The sequence below is a fragment of the Schistocerca cancellata genome, chromosome 3, assembly GCF_023864275.1.
Source record: "Schistocerca cancellata isolate TAMUIC-IGC-003103 chromosome 3, iqSchCanc2.1, whole genome shotgun sequence".
Taxonomy (NCBI): domain Eukaryota; kingdom Metazoa; phylum Arthropoda; class Insecta; order Orthoptera; family Acrididae; genus Schistocerca; species Schistocerca cancellata.
Window position 1 is genome coordinate 335,587,637 of NC_064628.1, and position 19,600 is coordinate 335,607,236.

The following is a 19,600-nucleotide window of genomic DNA, read 5'->3' on the forward strand; positions in this document are numbered from 1 at the left end:
GGCAAACTGGCTGACACTGACGGCGGCGGTGCACAAATGCTGCGCAGCTAGCGCCATTCGACGGCCAACGCCGTGGTTCCTGGTGTGTCCGCTGTGCCGTGCGTGTGATCATTGCTTGTACAGCCCTCTCGCAGTGTCCGGAGCAATTATGGTGGGTCTGACACACCGGTGTCAATGTGTTCTTTTTTCCATTTCCAGGAGTGTACATTGCTTAATATACAGAGTGAATCTTAATAACGTTCAAGAAACCCAGAAGCGACTTAGATGGCGCTGGATAAGTCATGTATTGTACGACACATAGTGCCACAACGTCGGAAAATACCCCAATTATGGGTGGCAAACGCTGAACATGTGACTTCACCAGACGTACCTCGCTAGATGTGCAGCAGTTGGGCTTGTCGATCATATTCTCGCTGGTAGGAGGCAGTGCTGCGCAACGCTCCGCTAGGCTACTCTGTTTTCGTAAATGCAGACCGATTCGCTGCAGTCTTGTATCACCACTAACGTGAGCGTACCATAGCACGTCGTATAATGCACGAAGGGAAACGTATTACCCTAGCGGAGCGACGTGTAGCACTGCCCTTCTGGCAAGGATAGGATCGACAAACTCAACCGCTACACGCGTGGTGAAGTATGTCATCTAGTTACGTCACCCCCATGTCTCTTACACGTAATTACTCGACTTAGAGTCATCTAAATCGCTTCAGGGATTTTTAATCATTGATAACAATCACCCAGTAAAGGTGTTACACATTGTACAGCGAACGAGAACGAGCAGCCCATATCTAGGTCTAGACACCATTCACAGAGTAACCTGTATGGAAGTAGATCAGATCTTGAATATTTCTTCGTTCGTTATTAAATGAGAGCCTTTCTTGGCCAAGAGTTACGACAGTGCTAAGAAACTGGTGCACAGTTTTTCTAAAACTTGTTGGATGTAGAGCAGGACCCTTGAGTGATACTTTATATGGCGAATTGTAGCGAAAGAGCCAGAAGAGGCAGCAGCAAGTAGTAGCCGTGATGGAGTTTTATATTCCTGCCTCTCATCGGTCCTCGCCGCATTATGCCACTCGGAAGTAGCTGCAGTTCCCTGGATGACGTAAAACCGTCCTACAACGTAAGGGAGGAAAAGGGCCCCACGGTAATCCAGAGGAGTATTCGCTTTAAACGATCCGACAACGTTGGGCGCTCAGCATCGCCGTATAGTCGAGACAAATGCCTCGCCGCGAGCTGTCGGCGCGCTCACAAAATCTCTGTCTGCCTGACAAACAGCCCACACGCGCAAACGCCGCGCTGCGCCGTGCCTCCTCTTCTGCCAACCTCGTTCCCAGAATTACGTCGTACCTTCGCCGTTACCCTAAGAATAATGGCGCACCTACCGTCTTCCAGAAAGACGCTAGTGCGAGGTGGCGCAGTGTCTTCTTGAGTCGGGGAAAAGGGGCGTATTTACCCAGACCGGTCATTGCAGACGTTGTTCATTGGGCGTTATCTAACGTGGCACGTTTGTTGCAAGCACTCTTGAAATAAATGTCTTTCAGGCACCCAGACCTACTGATAAAATCGAAACTATTGGCATCAGGCACACACAATTATTACATCGGCTGGTGTGGTATGACTTTTACAGTGAGAAGAACAAAAGTAACATCACAAGAAAGCGCAGTCTAGACGGCAGTGACGCAGGTAGCTTTTTCTTTTATTTGCTAATATAAAAAAGAAGAGAATACATTCTTTCCCATCTTTACGGCGTTCGTGGAGGCCTTAGATGAGGTAAATGTGTATGAACTAAGAAATGTAATGGCTAAACTGCGGTATCCTCAATACAGGGAGGGAGATGTAGTTTGTTGTAATCTGTAGTAACCGCGACCAGAACGGATCGAGAGAGACCTTACGACGACAACACGAAAGAATCAACGGAGTGACAGAGACAACCAAACGAATCCGAGACGTCTACTAGTAATGAAAACAAAGAACGGTAAACACGCTGTCTGTTGTCGAGGCGATATGTCAAGACTCACGCAACGACTAGACTCACTGTCTGAGCATTTTTTTTTTGCTTTATTGCGATTTCATTCCCCTGCCCCATATGGGCAGGGGAGGGCTGCCAACGGCACAATCCGCCGCTCTTCAGCCGAGTGACATGACAACTAAAACAATAATAAAATGCTACATATATATGGCGATGAAAAAGGGGAACATAAAACAGAGTAAGGGGAGATAATGGAGGTAAAAATACACTGACAGGGAGATGTTCATGAAGGCACAATTAAAAAAAGTCACCATAAAGTTAAATGACATGGTTGGCGAATCTTAAAACACAAAGAAGACACTGAATACACATGCACAGTTTAAAAGTCGACCACAGTATTAAAAACACTACAGAACAACACACTTAAAACCCACTTGGAGCACACACGGTGAAGTATAAAACTGCCAGGTGGGACCTGCCGAGGGAGAGGTCAGAGAGGATGGAAAAGGAGGGGAGAGCAAGGGGCAGCAGAGGAGGTGGCAAGGTGAAGAGAGTAGGGGCGGCAGCAGGTACATGAAGAGGCAGAAGACTGGTGGGGCAGGAGATGAAGAGGGAAGACAAGGCAGGAATGAGTGCACAGACACTGAAAGGGAGCACAAGAGAGGGGGTTAGTAGGAGGGGGAAGCCGCTCAGGAGAAGGGAGGGGGAGGAGAGAGAGACCTGAGGAGGAGTCAGGAAGATGGGGTTAGAGTTGGTAGGAAGGGTAGATGTCAGGGCGAAGCTCATCATCCAGGAGGAGTAGATGGTGGAAGTTGCGTTGGGAAAGGAGGTGGAGGGTGTGCAGATGGAGAGAGAATGGGACACAGCGGTAAAGGCGGGGCAATGGGTGGGGGGTGGAGAGCAAGGGAGACACCAGGGGGTGTGGGGGATCAAGGCGGCGGACAATATATAGTGTGCCGATATGTTCAACGAAAAGAAGAAGGTGGGAGAAGGGGATGAGGTCGTAGAGGATGCACATGGGGGACGGAAGGCGGATGCGGAAGGCGAGGAGGAGCGCATGGTGTTCGAGGATTTGGAGGGCTTTATAGAACCGGGGAGGGTCGGAAATGCACGCTACGGTGGCATAACAGAGGATGGGGCGAATCAAGGATTTGTAGGAGTGAAGGATGGTGGAAGGATGCAGTACCCACATTCTGCCGGACAGGAGTTTCAGAAGGCGGAGTCCGTTATGAGCTTTGTGTTGGATGGTAAGGAGATGGGGAGTGCAGGTGGGGTGGCAGTTGAGGTTGAGGCCAAGGTATTTGAGTGTAGGAGTGTGGTGGATAGGACGGACATCAATGGTGAGGTAGAAATCGTGGACTGGCTGAGTGAGAGGCAGGCACTTAAGTACACGATCGGGGTCGCCGCTATCGGCCGCTGGGACCACGTGTTCCACTGTGGCGCCCTCACACTAAATGTGGGCCTGGAGGCGCGCCCGCCGCCACGGCTTATGGCGCGATGGTGCAGAGACCTCTAGGGGCCTTCGACGTCCATGTTGTCTGGCGCAGATTCAAACTCCGTGGCACACGGTACCAGATGGCGAACAATCAGAGACTAAGACTAAGGTGACAGTTACCATCCACGCCTACTGACATCTATATGCATGATATACCACACAGATAAAAGGATCAGGCACGACATGGAATAAGCAAGGATCACTTTAAATCTCTTAGCTTATCGTGAGAACTTAGTGATTATGCGAAACACTGAAAATAATCTTCAAAGAGCTACTTCTTTACTGCACAAAATTTGTAAATAATATCACTAAAATTTCTTCGTAAAAAATTAATTACCATGAATTTGCATTTGAAATATCCGACAAGAAAAATATTTATCCTGGACAACGAATAATAGAATATGGTCAATATTGTACTAATTATTTATAATGTGATGTATCGTTTGATTACGACAGATGATTAGGAAGATATAGGGCACTGAGTGTAACTATTAGAAGAACACTGATGCCATCTTGGACCGAAACAAAGCTGAAATTGTACAGGACGACGACAGCGCCGGTTACTCTGTACAACTATGAAACGTGGACATTAAGCTGGAAAGAATTCAGCCACATTCAAGCCACAGAAATGAAATTCTGTAGCGCACTACTCGTAACACATCATGACGATTTATCGTGCAAAATGATCCATGGAACATAAAAGCAACTAAAAAACTAAAATAAGGAATCATTTATATATTTTTACGATAGGGGATAAAATGGACGAATATTGAAGGAAGTGGGAAGAGCGTTTAATAAAAAACTGAAAATACAAGCATTCCGAAAATGACACAGTTGTACAGACCTACCAGTGGAAGTGACCCAGGAACAGCATGCAAGGATGGATCCAGACAGGACAGGCTGATAGGTCCAGTCCCTCAAATGATGATGATCTTTGTCAGCATCACACTAAAAGTGACACAATATAAGCTCCTATAATTATTTTATGTTGCCTGATAATGACTGTCTTGACAGAAACGGGCAGCAAATATCGGTTAACCATATCAGCATCCGTTTGTCGTGTAAGACTTTCCTGTTACTATTTAGCATCAAATTGATAATCGGAGAGGGTTTGAAGGTTCTAGGTCACACGTTTCCTGACAGTGGGCATGTCCATAGCCAAGCGGTCTGTCACCTAACTTAATGATCACCTGGAGTCTCCCTTCATCTGTTGTCCAGCTGGTGCAAAATGGGTGATACTTTATTTAAATCTTGTGTTATTATTATTCTGTAGATGTGCTCAAAAACTGCACTGGTCTTGCGGTGTGACTTGAAATACTACTGGCGAGTATCAGTTTAGGCCGTGACAGCACTCACTTCAATTAGTAAGCCTTCCACTTGTCTACATTTCCTATGTTTCTGCTAAATAGATATTGCCGTTTGACAGTGGTTGTTGATGTTAGCCTGCATTAGAGGTTATCACTTTAGAAACTAAATAAAATTGAATGCTGCGCCGATTTAATGAAATTCTGGCCCAGTCCTGATTGCAATAAATTTTGGAGGGGTGATTTATATATCAAAACGGGACTGATCTTTTATAAAATGTTATTGCAAAAGTTTGTTTATCATAAAACAGGACAAACTACACAACTTCAGTGACATAACAAATAAATCATGAACTACTTAAAACACAAGTGAATGCAACAAGCAGGTAACATTCCACTGGGTGGCGATTTGTGTGCAAAGGTTAAGGTTTATTTCGTTAAACTATTTACTCTGACTGAAAACATGGATAACACAATCTGAAGTTAGCTAACGCTGAATAAACTTTAAGGGATTTGTTTTACATAGAGGTTATACTACGTTATTGGAGCTGAGAACAAGTGGCCAGAATGTGATTTTGTTTGGCCTAATTAGCCAGAGCAGCAATACCACACACCTTTCTCTATATGTAACGCCGTCTCAGGTGACGGTCTTGGTGCAAACATCTGCACAGTAGCGATGGGCGACGCCTACAATTCGTTATAGGGGGCATGAAATATGCAAAGTCGCAGCTGGTGATGTATTAGACACATCGCAGTTATACTCTAATGGAGCACTGAAATCTGGCAGATTCCAGCGTGAGATGCTCCCACTCGCCAGACATACCATGGACCAATCTTACACACATAAACAGCAGTGCGTACCAGATGATCAAATGTCTGTACTGCAGCTCTGAAACAAGTAAGATTCCCCTTGGCACGGCGAATTGTTTGAGATGACTTCGGTCTAAAGTCTTGGTACAACTGAGTCCTCACCACAGGCGCCCCAGTCATCACGAATGCCAGTGTGAAGTCGCGCTCAGGATGAATGTCCCATGTGCATCTCACTCGAAACAGGAGCCAAAATCAAAACTCTCTCCATACCGGAGTCTGAATCAGAAAATCAAGTTTCTCTGCTCCCCGCTTTTCATCAAATCTCTGCAAACTTCGCAGCAGCGCACACGACAGCCCCACAAATGTTTCGAACCAATCACAAGACTCCACGGGTTCCATGTCTCCCCTGTAACTAATCTCCTCTGTCCATCGCTCAATCCTAAGCAAAGTTAATAATATTCTTCTCTTTTCTGGAGAAGCAGCCAATCCGCCACTTGTAAATTCTCGCGCAGAGAGGCGAAGACGTTGTACCCCCAACTAGTTTCTTCCCACGGCCACTTTAGGAAAAATGTTGTGAGTTTCCATTTAGGCTCAAAGTGAACAACACATTTATCACAAAGATAATTATCTGCAAGGCCTAAACATTACAGTGTGTCCAACTAGGGGCCTTAGCTGAGTTAAGAGAAGTGCTTTTGTGTCGCAACATAGACCATTTCCGAGCCACCATAAATGCGTTCCATTCTAAAATTCACTCGAAGGCCAAAACACTTGGCAGGCAGAGGACGATACCGCCTGACGGCTGCCTCGATAGGACCCAGTCCACAGTGAACATGGAAACTCATGAATTTTTATGGTCGACATCACTGTCCAAAAAGGGCATTTATGACACTCGAAAGACCATGGCTGGGCGTCGAACATTTCTCTTGCATCCCTGCCCCTGCCATGGTTAGAGGCACGTAAGAAGTAGATCCAGGAAGGCAGGCTCTCGTCTCTTCAGGTGCAGGCACGGTCTACACACAGATGTGAGAAATTCTTGGGACCAGCGTTCTGTTCCTGGTAGGTGCTTCGAGGTGTTCCTTTCCCTAATAGCTGCACGCAGCTTCCAAGCCCCAAACATCCACTGCAAGGTTTACTATTAGATGACCAAACTGCCTGATTGTTCTCAGCTTCAGAAAGTACCATTTTAAGTCAAGCCACCATAAAGATCCCGCATGCATTAACAATTTATATGAACCCATCAAGGCCTGTTCCTGTTGATAATTTCCTGTCATCTAAAAAGAAAATTATATTGGATATAAAATCCACATTAGAGTGTACCCTTGAAAATGAGAAGTGGTGAGAGAGAGACTCGTCCTCTCTCAGTATCGTTTTATTCATGTTTCTGGAATTATGTGTTATGATCTGATACGATATATAGTCACAAGATGGAGATGCTACAAAGTGTAATTACATAATATCTGACGACGGAAATTTAGATTTTCTGAAAACGATTATCAAAGTGGAACTGCAATTATTGATCTTGGCTGTTGATGTTTTTACTTCTATATTCCATATTACTCTAGACTGCCCCCACAACTGATGTGAAGTATGTGTAACGGATAATATTGCTTCTTTGCAATGTTTCTTAGAGCCCTGGAACTAAGTCCTGGTTGATTTTGTTAGCATATTATTTTCTTTAATTTTCCTGTTGCGTCTGTATATGACAACTGAATTTGAAACTTATCGTCAATAGTTGATCAACTTGTTTGAACTCTATTTTTCAAGGTGATACTGGCTTCTGTTTCTGTTTATGTTCTTATTATTAAGCAGGACTATCAATTTCTGTTCACTCAAACGAAATTTGATATATTTAGCCCAATTCTTGATTTTCACTTCGACTAGGATAACTGATGTGTTGAACGGGAAACACATGTGAGGAACCAGATATAAATCGCTTCTGTGTGTCATAATAAACAACAGTTGACAGTATCGAAGTTGGTGACACTACTCTGAAACACAGTACTTATTCGTCTGTTATTTGCCCACAGTATTTAATACTCTTTACTGTTCATGACTGATTGTGGAGCTTACAGAATAATTCATTACAGGAAAAGCAGATATTCATTTATTATGAGGTGCAGCACGAAATAGTACACAAAAGCCGAACGAAAGTACAAAGAAAATCTTCGCTGCAGGTGTCAACCTAACTGGAACACATTAGTCGTACAGTACTGAACCTCACGAGGAAACGAGTTGTTCTGGCCACATACAGTACCTATTAAGGAATATTTGTGTGGGGTGTATCGATACTTCACATTTAAGACTGCTTGATCCCTGGTGCGAATAGTTTTGATGAGATGTCTGAATGCCTGTGGGGCAATTGCAGCCCTTTCTTCCTTAAGAGCGAAAACCAGAGAAGTTAGTGATATTGTATGATGGGATATGGAACGAAGTCGGACACATCTTAAAAGTCTGTTCTATTGGTCGTGACTGTGCAGACGCCAATCAATTTGCGTCATGTTGTTCTCCACAAATCACTGCCACCCAGATGTTGGTCTACGACAGTGTGCATTGTCTTCCTGAAAAAGAAATCTTCGTCTCGGAACTCTTCCGCTACTGTATTCAGAACAAAATGATGTTAAATGTTTTCATATTCTTACACATTTAGAGTTTTCTTAAGCACAATAAGAGGACCAGACCCCAACGTCCTAAAAAAGCAAGTAAGGCTCTCTAACAATTCGCCAAACTCAAATTCTTCAATCGGATTGCTTCGGAGTACAGCATAATTCATTACTCCAAATCACTCGTCTCCTGTCATCCACTGTCTACTGGAGTCGCTCTTTGTGACACCACAAGCATCACTTGGCACTGACTATAGAAATGTGCGGCTTATGAGAGAGAAACGCTTTAGCTGAAATTATGGTAGCATGAGTGATTGCTTCAGCTGATTTCATGCGAATTTTACAGTCACCTACTGTACTGCTCAATGATACTTGTCGATTAGTATCATAGCTCTGCCAGGACTTGCTTTAGTACTGGTTATGCTCTCACTTATCGATTTAATGATTACATCACCAACCGTCGACTAGGAAAGCTTTAGAAACGTTGAAATGTTGCTGATTGATTTGTTACTCAGGCGATATCGAAGGAATAGTCAACGTTCGAGTCAGTGATCTTTTCTGAGCGACCCATTCTGCCGTTAGTGTTTCTCTAGTGACCTCACAATAATCTCATACTTCGTTTGTACGGGTGGTTCCTCTTCTTGTGACAACTAGTGGTCAATTACACATTAGATAGTGCTGTTCGTACGATTTTGACCAAATAATTTCAATAGCTAAGGCGCTCGGCCATGATTAGTTGCTACATACAATTTGGGAAGATGTTGCTGTAGTGTATGGAGGAAGAAATATCAATAATCGCGCATCAACTTGGATGTGGGCTTCGAAGAATATACCTTGGAGGATACACGTGGGGTAACAGTTACATCACTATCATAAACAATGCGGTCAAATAATGCCAAGTAATTTTCGCCCGAGGCAGAGGTTCTATCAATGAACAATCCAGAACAGTATCGAGCTCCCCACTGTCCGCATTGCTAACAGGTGAGATCTCTTTCAGCTGTGGCGGTGTTGTCCACTACCAACGAAGCCAAGCCTGATGTAATGCAATTAGAAGTTCTGTATCAATGGAATGTCATCCCACTCTAATGATGCAAGCGACCCGGTGCTTGTAGGTAGCGTGCAGCCTCATTTATTGGAGTTGTATCTCTTGTTGCCTACGAGGGGGTATGTTTTGAGCACGACTATGCAATACTAATACTAGTTTACGTGAGCATCTGAAAACCAAATACCTCCGTCGTAGGAAAGAAGGTCCGATCCCACTTCCACCAGTATAAATCAATCTCATACCTACTGAATTTTTCATTTGGGGTTACGTATAATGATTAGTGTACGAAACTCCAGTCTCATTATACAAACAAGAACAGAAATAATTTAGATGCGTGGCTACGTTTCACCAAGTGTAGAAGTATGAAGCCGGAATGTGGTTGCAGTAATCACACGTCTGTTTGAAACCGATAAACAATACCATATTCAGAATAATCTCCATTGCTATTTCACATTTCTCCCACCTCTCCGGAAGGCTATGAAGGCCATGCGAAAAAAAAAGTTCTTTTGAAGCGACCCAGTCAGCAATCCATTTTCGTACATTTTCATACGAATTGAAGCGTTGTTCAGCAAAAGTGTGTCCTAGAGATGAAAATAGATGCCAATTTCATGGAGTAAAAGCTGGAGAAATTCCATACTGAAAAGTCTCGATCGATTTAAATCGGTCATTTTCAGTTGCTAGCGACCAATGTTAACGGTTTCCACAGCTCATAATATATGATGCCAAACACAGAGCATTGTCTTCTTTCCAAAGCGATTTGGTCTTGCAGTGGTTAAAAAATGGTTCTGAGCACTATGGCACTTCACAGTGGAGGTCATCAGTCACCTAGAACTTAGAACTACTTAAACCTAACTAACCTAAGGACATCAAAGACATCCATGCCCGAGGCAGGATTCGAACCTGCGACCGTACAGTCGCGCGGTTCCAGGCTGAAGCGCCTAGAACCGCTCGGCCACACGAGCCGGCTCTTGCAGTGGAATTCGATGGTTTGCCTGGATTCACCCATGATTTAGGACACTTAAGATTCTCAAAATACACTCCTGGAAATTGAAATAAGAACACCGTGAATTCATTGTCCCAGGAAGGGGAAACTTTAATGACACATTCCTGGGGTCAGATACATCACATGATAACACTGATAGAACCACAGGCACATAGACACAGGCAACAGAGCATGCACAATGTCGGCACTAGTACAGTGTATATTCACCTTTCGCAGCAATGCAGGCTGCTATTCTCCCATGGAGATGCTGGATGTAGTCCTGTGGAACGGCTTGCCATGCCATTTCCACCTGGCGCCTCAGTTGGACCAGCGTTCGTGCTGGACGTGCAGACCGCGTGAGACGACGCTTCATCCAGTCCCAAACATGCTCAATGGGGGACAGATCCGGAGATCTTGCTGGCCAGGGTAGTTGACTTACACCTTCTAGAGCACGTTGGGTGGCACGGGATACATGCGGACGTGCATTGTCCTGTTGGAACAGCAAGTTCCCTTGCCGGTCTAGGAATGGTAGAACGATGGGTTCGATGACGGTTTGGATGTACCGTGCACTATTCAGTGTCCCCTCGACGATCACCAGTGGTGTACGGCCAGTGTAGGAGATCGCTCCCCACACCATGATACCGGGTGTTGGCCCTGTGTGCCTCGGTCGTATGCAGTCCTGATTGTGGCGCTCACCTGCACGGCGCCAAACACGCATATGACCATCATTGGCACCAAGGCAGAAGCGACTCTCATCGCTGAAGACGACACGTCTCCATTCGTCCCTCCATTCACGCCTGTCGCGACACCACTGGAGGCGGGCTGCACGATGTTGGGGCGTGAGCGGAAGACGGCCTAACGGTGTGCGGGACCGTTGCCCAGCTTCATGGAGACGGTTGCGAATGGTCCTCGCCGATACCCCAGGAGCAACAGTGTCCCTAATTTGCTGGGAAGTGGCGGTGCGGTCCCCTACGGCACTGCGTAGGATCCTACGGTCTTGGCGTGCATCCGTGCGTCGCTGCGGTCCGGTCCCAGGTCGACGGGCACGTGCACCTTCCGCCGACCACTGGCGACAACATCGATGTACTGTGGAGACCTCACGCCCCACGTGTTGAGCAATTCGGCGGTACGTCCACCCGGCCTCCCGCATGCCCACTATACGCCCTCGCTCAAAGTCCGTCAACTGCACATACGGTTCACGTCCACGCTGTCGCGGCATGCTACCAGTGTTAAAGACTGCGATGGAGCTCCGTATGCCACGGCAAACTGGCTGACACTGACGGCGGCGGTGCACAAATGCTGCGCAGCTAGCGCCATTCGACGGCCAACACCGCGGTTCCTGGTGTGTCCGCTGTGCCGTGCGTGTGATCATTGCTTGTACAGCCCTCTCGCAGTGTCCGGAGCAAGTATGGTGGTTCTGACACACCGGTGTCAATGTGTTCTTTTTTCCAATTCCAGGAGTGTATATCCGTTATTCGTCACCAGCCACTATTCGATGGAGAAACGACTTCCCTTTGTATCTGGCGAACAGCATTTCACAAGTTGTCTTTCGATTGCTTGCTGTCTTTCGTTCAGTTCATGCACAATACATTTTCCCACTTTCTGCCACTTCCCCATAGCTTATGCCTAAGAGCAACGAATTGATGCGTCACATCCAATTGTTCCGCGATTTCCTGTTGAGTCTGAGTATCATCTTCATGCAATAAGGCCTGCAATTCGTTGTCTTTGAACTTTTTCCGTGGTTTTCCGAGCTCGTCGTTTCTCACGTCAAAACGACTTTCGTTTTCCTTTTCTTTATTATAATTTCATTTCCCTGCCCCATATGGGGCAAGGGATGGCTGGCAGCAGCACAGTCCACCGCTCTTCAGCCAATTGGCTTCACAAAAATACAAAAGGGTGTTTACATGGAAAAGGGGGGATAAAAAGTGGGACATAAAAAACACAGTAAATGGAGATGATGGGAGTAAAAATATATACTATAAGATGGGGACATGCAGGGGGACAGTTAAAAAGTCGACATAAAGTTAAAAGAACACAGCTGGCAAATCAAAATGCACTTAAAAAAACACTGGGGCAAATACAAGTTAAAATTCGGCCACATGATAAAATTGACACATTGCAAGACACTTAAAAAACCACTGGAAACGACAGAGCACTCCTGAAGAATTGAAAAAAATACGCTGCCAAGTGACTGGAGGCTGGAGAGGAGGGAAAAAGAGGGGAGGAAGGTGCAGTGGGGAGGGGAGGGGCTGGGTTGTGGGAGGAAGAGGCAAAAATGGGGGAGCAGGCGAACCAAGAGGCAGGAGACGGGAAGGGTGGGAGATGAAGAGGGAAGACAAGGCATGAGGGAGTGCAGAGACACTCAAGGAGAGCACAGGAGACGAAAGGTTTGTTGGAGAGGAAAGCCGCTCAGGAGAAGGGAGGCGGAGGAGAGGGAGACCTGAGGAGGAGGCAGGAGGAAGGTGGTAGGAGGGGTAGACGTCAAGCAATGCTCATCATCCGGGAGGGGTAGGTGCTGGAAGTTGCCTTGACAAAGGAGGTGGAGGGTGTGGAGATGGAGAGAGGGTGGGACCCAATGGTAAAGGCGCAGCAACGGGCTGGAGGCGGAGAGGAAGGGGAACACCAGGAGGTGGGGGGGGGGGTTGAGTCGGTAGACAATATACCTGGTGCAGATGTGTTCAAGTTCAAAATCACCACTTTTGATTTTTTTAACCACTCGAAACTCTGTATTTTCCCCAAGAGCATGTCCGACAAATCTTTGATAAGCATTTTATGAGATTCTGCAGCAATTTTCTTCAAATGATAACAGTAAACAATTTTGTCTGCCAATCGTAGTTCCTGGACACAAAACTCGACATGTTTACGTATTTGAGAAAGATACCAATTTATGGACCTTCGGTTCCTGTGTTTCGTCACTCGTCGTCAGCTGCTACACAAAGCAGATGGTGCTACAGACGCAGTCTCAGGGGTCCTACACTGATAGCTATCCCTGTCTATATAGAAATTCCGGTTTCATTTTTCTGTACCTGGTATGCGGCGTTGTATAGACACATACATACATTCAAACTGCCAGTCTTCACTTCAAATGTTTAATATGAATTTTCGTGGTTACTACAACAGGAGTATTATAAATATCATAAATCTTACTATATTTTCCAGATTAGCATTTCCTTCTCTCAATGGAGCTAGATTAGCTTCCACTGACTAGCAGTATCAACTATTTTGTCCTTAAGTATTTGGACTATCCCAACTAAGACGCGGCCCGCAGGCCGCATGTGGTCCTAAGGAAGAAACAGTATGGCCCAAGAAGTAAGCATCTCGCACATGACAGAAAAAAATAAAATAAAAAAATTCGTTTATGCAAAGTTGTGATAGATTGAATATTTTCTAGTTTAAACTCCTACCTCACGTTGCTATCCTCTCATTGAACCATCCTGGTATTTTTTTCTCCTTTTTCTCTTTTGAACTCAGTGGTTGTTGTTAGCGCGTTGCCCGAAGATACTCGTCTTCTATCAGTGTGTCCCAGGTAAGCTTGAAGGTTCGATGCCCCTGCCATAGATGATACTACTTAGATATATACAAAATTTTATATACTCACCATCAAATGAATGCTCCGATTATGCCACGTAGGGTAAGGTCTCTACACATCGCCAAACAAGTTGGACATCCTTTAATTTACGTCTATGGTCACAATCTTTTCTGTTTAACAGATTACCGGTTTCGGTCTTTAATGACCATCATCAGATCTGCAGCAAAAATGGGAAAATATAAATACACTCGCAAACTGTATACAGCTTAACAACAATACATGCAGCATATTGAAAAGTAGTACTGACGAAATTTACATTTGTGCGCTTTAAATGTGAAGAGACATACCTGTCTCATAAAAACAAAGACCTAATGCATTGCAGCCATAGTGACATAGTCAACTGTTAAATGCGGACTCAGCGCCAGCATCGTCAAATACATATAAATCACATTTGTTTTATGTTGTTTATATTACCCGGTGCAATATCAACGGTGTTTAATATTTATGTCATTGCCTAGAATATTGGCACGGGGGCAATGTCTCGCTAATGCATCACGTATTTCTGTTTTTGTGATTGTATAGTACCTAAACGAAAGAAACCGGATAAGAGAGAAAAATCAGTGAGTCCTAACTATGCTTTAAAAGATTAAAAAAAGCTTGCTGTGCCAGGAATAGGAGCAGTAGATGTTCCGTAGTGTTTCACGGCCGTTATTCGAGCAGATTTGATGCCGCTATCAATACATAAGTAATTATTACTGGCTGCAAAATGTTTTGTGGCGCAGGATTTGGGTGGAGTGACATTCACGATGGGCGTTGTGCAGGATTTAGCTCAATTTTACAAATAATTTGTTACACATAAAGTAGTCTTCTGGACAGCACAGAATGATAACATTGCCGAACATAATTAAGAGCCCAATATAATTCCCTGAAGCACGGGTTAACAAGAGAATAAATACGTAAAATACCATTAGCACAATAAGGGCAAAATTTATAAACTCTTTGCTGCAGCAGACAGAATAAGGCCAATAACGATTTACAATACAATGTATTGCCACGGCCTAGAGGCATAGAAACGAGAAAATTAACTTTTGCAGTGGAAATGAAAATGCCGTGTGGCTAGGTCTTCCCGTCGGGTAAGCCGTTCGCCTGGTGCAAGTCTTTTTAGCTAACGCCACGTCGGCAACTTGCGTGTTGATGGGGATGAAATGATGATAAGGACAACACAACACCCATTCCCTGAGCGGAGAAAATCTCCGGCCCAGCTGGGAATCGAAGCCGGGCCGTTGGGTATAACATTCTTTTTCCAAAGCTGTTTCACAGAGGAAGACTGCACTGTAGTTCCTTCTCTACATTGTCGCACAGCCGACAAAATGGTAGATATCGAAATAGGTGACAAAGGGACAGATAAAACAATTAAAATCGCTCAAAAGAGGAAAGGCCACTGGACCTGATGGGATACCAGTTAGATTTTTCACAGAGTACGCGAAGGAACTTGCCCCCCTTCTTGCAGCGGTGTACTGTAGGTCTCTGGAAGAGCGAAGCGTTCAAAAAGATTGGAAAAGCATACAGGTCATCCCCATTTTCTAGAAGGGACGCGAACAGATATGCAGAACTATACACCTATATCTCTAACTTCAATCAGTTGCAGATTTTTGGAAGACGTAATATGTTCGAGTACAATCACTTTTCTGGAGACTATAAATCTACTCTGTAGGAATCAGCATGGGTTTTCGAAAAAGACGATAGTGTGAAACCCAGCTCGCGCTATTCGTCCACGAGACTCAAAGGGCCATAGACACGGGTTCCCAGGTAGATGACGTGTTTCTTGACTTCCGCAAGGAGTTTGATACAGTCCCCACAGTCGTTTAATGAAGAAAGTAAAAGCATGTGGACTATCAGACCAATTGTGTGATTGTATCGAAGAGTTCCTAGATAACAGAACGCAGCATGGCATTCTCAATGGAGAGAAGTCTACCGAAGTAAGAGTGATTTCAGATGTGCGACAGGGGAATGTCGTAGGACCGTTGCTATTCACAATGTATATAAATGACCTTGTGGATAACATTGGAAGTTCACTGAGGCTTTTTGTGGATGATGCTGTAGTATATCGAGAGGTTGTAACAATGGAAAATTGTACTGAAATGCAGGAGGATCTGCAACGAATTGACACATGGTGCTGGGAATGGCAACTGAATCTCAATGTAGACAAGTGTAATGTGCTGCGGATACAAGGAAAGAAAGATCATTGATCATTTAGCTACAATATAGCAGGTCAACAACTGGAAGCAGTTAATTCCATAAATTATCTGGGAGTAGGCATTAGGAGTGATTTAAAATGAAATGACCATATTAAATTAATCGTCGGTAAAGCAGATGCCAGACTGAAATTCATGGGAAGAATTCTAAGGAAATGCAGTAGGTTACATACACTTGTTCGCCCACTGCCTGAATACTGCTCACCGGTATGGGATCCATACCAGATAGGCTTGATAGAAGAGATAGAGAATATTCAACGGAGAGCAGCGCGCTTCGTTAAAGGATCACTGACTAATCGTGAAAGCGTTACGGGGGTGATAGATAAACTCCAGTGGAAGACTCTGCAAGAGAGACGCTCATTAGCTCGGCTCTGTACGGGCTTTTGTTGAAGTTTCGAGAACATACCTTCACTGAGGAGTCAAACAGTATGTTGCTCCCTCCTACGTATATCTCGCGAAGAGACCATAAGGAAAAAATCAGAGAGATCAGAGCCCACACAGATGCATACCGACAATCCTTCTTTCCACGAACAATACGAGACTGGAATAGAAGGGAGAACCGGTAGAGGTACTCAAGGTACCCTCCGCCACACACCGTTAGGTGGCTTGCGCAGTATGGATGTAGATGTAGATTCCGTCACGCTGACCACTCAGCTACCAGGAGAGGACACTTCTGCAGTTAACCGCAGGACAGCACACTCGAAGACAATGGTCTCATTTCGTTATGGCTACTTACATTAGCACTCAACCAAATATAGATCTACGACTAATCCCATCACCCCAGTCACTAGCAACTATATACAGGACTATGTACACAAATTTGTTAATACAACCTTATATGCAATGAGACATACAAACCAGACCACTCTTACAGATTATAATAACGAGATAATTTTCGAAACAGTGGCATAAAGAAAATCAGAAACGCTGACAGCGTAATACTAGAAAGATTATCTTCGGTACAATAGCACATACAAAATCAATCACCCTCACGCCGTATAAACAACATTAATGTCGCTCTCGTTTACAGAGAAACCATGCATACACCCTGCGTGTTACCATACAACTACCACAACATGCTGCACTGTACGCACAGACCTTTCGTGTTTAACATTACTGTTCGTTCGATACACTCAGTGATATTCACTGTACGCTATGCTGCAGTACTGGACGGACCAAAATACTGCTGTCGGCTACTAAAGCCCAACCTCTTGGGGCTCTAGTAATCTTGAAGCCCCCGTCAGAGTATTCATTGCAATCGCCGCTCTCTCGCCCAGCAAAAGATACCAAGTGTTACACTTGGTTGTTTGTGGCCGCACAGTGGCCAAGCCCTGCACCAACCGTTAGGGAGATCCCGCAGACGCAACGGTTCCAAGGGCAACCTCTGGACAAAGTGCACGGACTTGCTTCAGGCACACACACACATCAGGATCTGTCCCTGTTGTCTGCAAGACAAATCAAGGCAGACGTCCCATGCTACAACCCAGAATTATGTCCACTGCCCGCTGCCGCTTGCCGTCCAAGGCTTCGCATTCTGGTTCGCCCTCTGGTCAGCCCATGTTTCCAGACTGTGTGCTGATAAGCCCAGCTCTTCTCTCGCAATGCCCCAGCAGCATCACAAACACCGCCTATCGCGCCAACATCTGTGCGCTCGACCAAGAGCACGCTGTGCGGGTCAGAAAACGAGAGGGGCTGGCAATTAAAAGTTTGCTTCGTTGTTTTATGGAAGAAAGGATCGAAGATTGAGATTAACGTCCCGTCGACATCGAAGTCTTTAGAGCACAAGCTCAGATCGTGTCAAGGGTGGGGATGGATATCAGCCGTGTCCTTTCAAACGAAAAATCCCGACGTTTGCATGGAGAGATTTAGGTACATCGTGGAAGATGTAAATCTAGAAGGCCAGACGCTGGTTCGAACCGTCGTCCTCCCGAATGGAAGTCCAGTGTGCTAAACACTGCGCCACCTCCCTCGGTCAGTTTTATGGTCAAATATACACTCATGGAAATTGAAATAAGAACACCGTGAATTCATTGTCCCAGGAAGGGGAAACTTTATTGACACATTCCTGGGGTCAGATACATCACATGATCACACTGACAGAACCACAGGCACATAGACACAGGCAACAGAACATGCACAATGTCGGCACTAGTACAGTGTATATCCACCTTTCGCAGCAATGCAGGCTGCTATTCTCCCATGGAGACGATCGTAGAGATGCTGGATGTAGTCCTGTGGAACGGCTTGCCATGCCATTTCCACCTGGCGCCTCAGTTGGACCAGCGTTCGTGCTGGACGTGCAGACCGCGTGAGACGACGCTTCATCCAGTCCCAAACATGCTCAATGGGGGACAGATCCGGAGATCATGCTGACCAGGGTAGCTGACTTACACCTTCTAGAGCACGTTGGGTGGCACGGGATACATGCGGACGTGCGTTGTCCTGTTGGGACAGCAAGTTCCCTTGCCGGTCTAGGAATGATAGAACGATGGGTTCGATGACGGTTTGGATGTACCGTGCACTATTCAGTGTCCCCTCGACGATCACCAGTGGTGTACGGCCAGTGTAGGAGATCGCTCCCCGCACCATGATGCCGGGTGTTGGCCCTGTGTGCCTCGGTCGTATGCAGTCCTGATTGTGGCGCTCACCTGCACGGCGCCAAACAAGCATACGACCATCATTGGCACCAAGGCAGAAGCGACTCTCATCGCTGAAGACGACACGTCTCCATTCGTCCCTCCATTCACGCCTGTCGCGACACCACTGGAGGCGGGCTGCACGATGTTGGGGCGTGAGCGGAAGACGGCCTAACGGTGTGCGGGACCGTAGCCCAGCTTCATGGAGACGGTTGCGAATGGTCCTCGCCGATACCCCAGGAGCAACAGTGTCCCTAATTTGCTGGGATGTGGCGGTGCGGTCCCCTACGGCACTGCGTAGGATCCTACGGTCTTGGCGTGCATCCGTGCGTCGCTGCGGTCCGGTCCCAGGTCGACGGGCACGTGCACCTTATAAAGGATGATACTTATTAACTTTGAAAAACCACTGAAGCAACGTAGATTAGGCTGAGGCAAGTAGTTTAATGTAAGACAGATAAGGCTGCTAATTCCGTGAAATACCCCACAGATTGATGAAAAACTTTGAACCAGATGACGTACCTAGCTGCACGTGCAGCCGTTGTACTTGTCGATCCTACCCAGGGGTAAAACATACGAATGCAGATGCGCTTAGTATATATCGCTCTGCTTGGCTACTCTCCTTTCGTTCTTGCATTATCCGATGTGATAATGTAGTGCTCGCAAATAGGAACAACGCAGAAATCATTTCATTCGTTATATTTCCTCTGATACATAACCTTGATTACAGAACACATCATGTCTCACCAGTGTGTTACCTTCACTCAATACATTTTCTTGCATTCATTGTTTACTAAAGCTATCTCTTTTCACTCATTCCACGATACAACGTAGCAAACGACACATGAGAAGATGAAACAAGTTGTGGGAAGCATTCTGCGTAAATACCTCATACTGCAAGAGAATTCTACTTAGTAGCGACATAACACAGATGCATGTATGATATCTCGTTAAATGTAAACTGATTCATCCTAGTCTTGT